Genomic DNA, 5,381 nt, shown 5'->3' on the forward strand with positions numbered 1-5,381 from the left:
TGGTAGGCAAAGGCAGGTGGGTCTCTGATTTCAAGGCCAGCCTGCTCTACAGACCCAGTTCCAGGACAGCCAGAATTATGCAGAGAAACCCTGTCTCGAAAAACAAAAAGTGAAGTCGAGTAAGGTAGAAAAGACCTATCGTTAGATACTAATTTACTGATTTATTTAGTGGTTTACTTAGAACATTTTGTGTTCTGCTTGTTACCAAACATGATTCACCTTACTGCCTGGATCAGAAGGCAATTGAGGAAGGGGAAATGTGTGAAACAATAGGTTTTCTGGCCTTGGTAATGACACAACAAAGGGTGACCCTTGTCAGCTGGAATGCAGGCATTTGGAAAACAAAAGCTCCCAGCTAACTACTAAAGTGCCACTCATTGGCTTGCTAGCCCCATCTTGTGGTTTTAGAGCTTGAGAATACAAGCTGAAGTGTTTCAGGAATCAGCCTGGCTTCAGTCCACTGGGGAGTATATTATTCTTCCACGGCAGTGCTGTTGGAATACTCATGGGGGGGAGATTCCCTCAACATTACCATTTCTGCCCCAAGAAACTTATACCACATATGCAGATGAACTTTCTTGAGTAGAAGTAGGAATATGCTTCCACGTGAGGTGGGTATGAAGTGTTTACACCCTCCAAAGAAAACTTTGGTGTTTTTGTTTCTCTGAGACAGTTCTCTGTGTAGCCTTGGCTGCCCTAGAACTCTCTCTGTAGACCAGGCTGCCTTGAACTCAGAGATCCGCCTGCTTCTGCCTCGTAAGTGCTGGGATTAAAGGCGTGCACCACCTCTGCTTGGCTTGTCCAAAATATTTGCAAGAAACCATTTTCGGATCTGGGTGTGGGTTTTGGCCCACCTTTATTTTAGTTCCAACACTAGGTAGAAGAAGGCAGAGCTCTGAGTTTGAGGGTAGCCAGGGCTATGTGGTGAGACCTGGTTCAAAGGAATAGCAAACTATAAAGCATTGCTCATTGAAAATTCTTGGCAAAGCCAGCTAATTAGTGACTGCTCACTGTAACGAGTGGCTGCCCCCGCTCTGGCACCTGCAGCATGGTCTCATGGCCTGCTGCAGCCACTCGGGGAACTGCGCTGTCCATGCCTGGGACTGGCTGCTCTCGGAACCTGCTGCCCACTGCTACCGCTTGGGGACCTGCAGTGTTTTTGCCTCTGCAGCCCCTGGGGATCTGCAGCATTTTACTTTTACCATTACACTCTGTCCATACAGAAATAATACCTGGGCATCCTCCATAAGACCTGTGGAGAAAATAAATACAGATGGAAGAGGAAAATGAAAATTGTTCTTAGAAAAGCTGTCTTGTTCATTGTACACTAACAAAACTTACATTTTTGTCTGTCCTTCACAGATGCTGAATAATTCTGTTTTCCATATCTTAATTCCTATAAACTGCATTTTGTTATAAAATCACATCAGGTATGTTTTTCAAACTCCGTAATTGGATGTCTTAATAAAGAAAAGTTACTTTTAATGACTTTGCATGGTCTTCAATGAAGAGCATGTGGTCTAGCATCAAGTCTAAACATCTCACGTTATTTCAGCGTGGGAAAGAGAGTGTAATTGCATTTTTTGAGGCGAGGTGTCACCATGTAGCCCCAATTTTCCTTGAACTCACTGTGTAGAGCAGGTTGGCCTCAAACTTCCAGAAATCTGCCTGAGATTTAAAAGTACACATCTCCATGCCTGTCCTGTATGCATAATCTTAACAGAATTTGATAAAATACTGAAATGGTTTCTTTCAGAATGTTTTTACACATTACACAGACTTCAAAATTGAGTTTATATTTTCTGTTTCAGACCCAATGATGAATACAATAAATTACCTGGCAGTGAAATTGAAGTCGTTAGAGTCCTCAAGACAGGATTTCTTTTGCACTTAGCCTTGTGAAGGTCAACTGAGCATAGAGGCTTATCTTGTCTTTTTTATTTAAAGAGGAATGGAAAGACGTGGTACTCTCGCTTTAGGTGTGAGATAGCAGCAGTGAGCATGTGCATGTGTGAATCTCTTCAAAAGAAAACCTTAGTGAAACAGACTGCACAGTGGGTGCTGTGCAAGAGTAACTGCTGAGACAGTGAAGAAGAGATGGTGTCCATTGGTCCAAGCTTACTATCATAGTCCTTGGAACCATTGATAGGACTCATGGACAGTGGTGGTTTGAATAAGAATGGCCGCATTGGCTCTGGTATTTGAATGTTTGGTGCCCAGTTAGATGGCCTGGTTTGGAACGATTAGGAGGTATGACCTTGTTGGATGGGGTGTGATCTTGGGTGGCAGGCTTTGAGGTTCCAAAAGCTCCTGACAGTTAACTCTCTCTCTCTGCCTGTGCTTGTGATCAGGAGGTAACGTCTCAGCTGCTGTCCAGAGCCATGCCTGTGTTAATCCCACCAATAGAGAATAAGACCACTACCACGCTGTAAAGCCAAATTTCAAGCAAGCTTTAATTAAATAATGGCCAGGTCCATTCCCAGGTTCCTGGGAAAATGGCTCAGAATTACAGTTTGCAGCAGTTTAAGAAGGAAAACCCATAATCCATTGCATTTCCCATCAGGTCCAATCATGGGCAAGCATATATCCTGATGCACTCCAGCCTATGAACCTCCCGCTCACACATGATCAAACACATTGGTGCAGATGAGTCAAACATGTTTAGGGGATTGAAATACATGTGGCTTGTTGTCTCCCATAAACAACAGCTTCCAGCAGTTCAGGAACAAATAGTTCAGGGCGCTTGCAGATCAGAGGCATTTTTATTTCATAAATCTCTTAGGCACAGCAATTAAAATTGAAAATGTAACTTGGGCTCTCATCCCAGCCTTCTGTACCATACCATGCTCATGGACTCTAATCCTCTGGGACTATAAGCAAACCCCAGTTCCCAAAAAAACCAACACAGAGACTAAATATTAATCATAAATGCTTGGCCAATAGCTCAGGTCAATTACGAAGTAGTTATTACAACCTAAATTAACCCATTTCTATTAATCTATATATTGCTGTGTGGCTCATGGCTTTACTTGCCCTCCAGAATCTTTTGCTCCCTCTCAGTCTACCCATGTCTCCTCTGACTCTGCCCTTCTATGCCCATCATCCTGTGTTTCACTGTCTCACCTTGACTCCCAGAGTCAAATTGGTGATGAAGAAAACGATGCCCTTTTGAAACGGAACTCCCTCTACTATAGATCATATGTAGAATATTTCTCAGGCAGGTGGATCTCTGGGAATCTGAGGCCTGCCTGGCCTATAGAGCAAGCTCCAGGACAGCAAGGGCTACACAGGGAAACCCTATCTGAAAAAACAAGCAAACAACAAAACTACAATCATACTGTAGGCCAGCTGGTGGTGGCGCATGCCTTTAATCCCAGCACTTGGAAGGCAGAGGCAAGCAGATCTCTGTGAGTTCGAGGCCAGCCTGGTCTACAAGAGCTAGTTCCAGCACAGCCTCCAAAGCTACAGAGAAACCCTATCTCAAAAAACCAAAAAAAGAAAAATTTATACGGTGTAAACTTGGTTGGCTATGATCCTACTTTGTACAGCAGACTGACTAAGAAGGAACTAGATAAACGGTATTGATGAATGCCTTTAATCCCAGGACTCAGGAGGCACAGTCAGGGGGATCTCTGAGAGTTAAAAGTCAGCCTGGTCTATAGAGCAAGTTTCAGGACAGCCAGGTTTTCTTTGCTTTCTGCTCAAAAGCCACCTATGAGTGAGCACATGTGATAATTGTCTTTCTGTATTTTGGTTACCTCATTGAAAATGTTTTCTAGCTCTATCCATTTGCCGACAAAATTCAAGATGTCGATATTTTTGCTGTTGTGTATTACTCCATTGTGTAAATGTACCACAGTTTTCTTAACCATTCTTTGATCAAGGGGCATTAAAGTTGTTTCCAGGTTCTGGCTATAACAAACAAAGCTGCTATGAACATAGTTGAGCACATGTCCTTATGGCACGATTGAGCATCCTTTGGATATATACCCAAAAGTGGTATTACTAGGTCTTGAGGAAGGTTGTTTCCAAATTTTCTGAGAAATCGCCACACTGACATCCAAAGGGGCTGGACCTGCTTGCATTCTCACCAGCAATGCAGGATTGTTCCCTTTTCCCCACAACCTCTGCAGTTTAAGTTGTCATCAGTGTTTCTGATCTTGGCCACTCTTACAGGTTTAAGATGGAATATCAGAGTTGTTTTGATTTGCATTTCTCATATGACTAAGGATGTTGGACATTTCCGTGTCTTTCAGCCATTTTGGATTGCTCTGTTGAGAGTTCTGTTTTTAGGTATGTACTCCATTTTTTTAAATTGGATGTGTTCTTTTGTGGGTTTGTGGCTAGGTATTGGTGAAATCTAGATTTGTCATGGAATATCTTGTTTTGTCCTATGGTGATTGAAAGCTGTGCTGGGTATAGTAGTCTGGGCTGGCATCCTTGGTCTCTTAATGTCTGCATAACGCTTGACCACAACCTTCTGGCTTTCATTGTCTCCAATGAGAAGTCAGGTTTAATTCTGATAGGTCTACCTTTATATGTTATTTGGCCTTTTTCTTTGTAGCTCTTCATATTCTTTCTTTACTGTGTATGTTTAGTGTTTTGATTATTATATGGTGAGGACTTTTTTTGGGGGGGAGGAATCCAGTCTATTTGCTGTTCTGTAAGCTTCTTGTATCTTCATAGGCATATCTTCCTTTAGATTGGGAAAATTTCCTTCTATGATTTTGTTAAATATATTTTCTGTGCTTTTGAGTTGAACTTCTTCTATACCTATTATTCTAAGATTTGGCCTTTTCATGGTGTCCCATATTTCCTGGATATTTTGGGTTAAGCTTTTGTTAGATTTAACATTTTCTTTAACTGATGAGTCTATTTCCTCTTACTATATCTTCAGCACATGAGATTCTCTATTCCTTCTCTTGTATTCTGCTGTTCATGCTTGTATTTATGGTTCCTGATCACTTTCTCAAGATTTCTGTTTCTGTAATTCTCTCGGCTTGTGTTCTCTTTATTGTCTCTATTTCAGTTTTCAAGTCTTGAATAATTTCTTTTACAGGTTTGATTTTTTTCTATGTTTTCGTGGTTTTTGATAAGTAATTTGCTGATGTCTTCCAAATGTTGGCTTATCCTTTCCCCTATTTTTGTAAAGGAATTTCTAATTTCATCTCGACAAATTTCAACCATTATCCTGACATTACTTATTAGGTAATTTTCTTCTGCTTCATCTATATTTGGTTGTTCAGGTCTTGATGTTGTAGGGTCTTTAGTTTTCACTGTTGTCATGTTGCTCTTTGTGGTGTAGTGTGTCTTCTTTCCTTTCCTACCCATCTTTTCCTCTAATAGGTATGGTTGGGGTTGCCAAGTTCAGATGGTTGTTC

The sequence above is a fragment of the Microtus pennsylvanicus genome, chromosome 1 (assembly GCF_037038515.1).
Source record: "Microtus pennsylvanicus isolate mMicPen1 chromosome 1, mMicPen1.hap1, whole genome shotgun sequence".
In the NCBI taxonomy this organism is placed as follows: Eukaryota; Metazoa; Chordata; class Mammalia; order Rodentia; family Cricetidae; genus Microtus; species Microtus pennsylvanicus.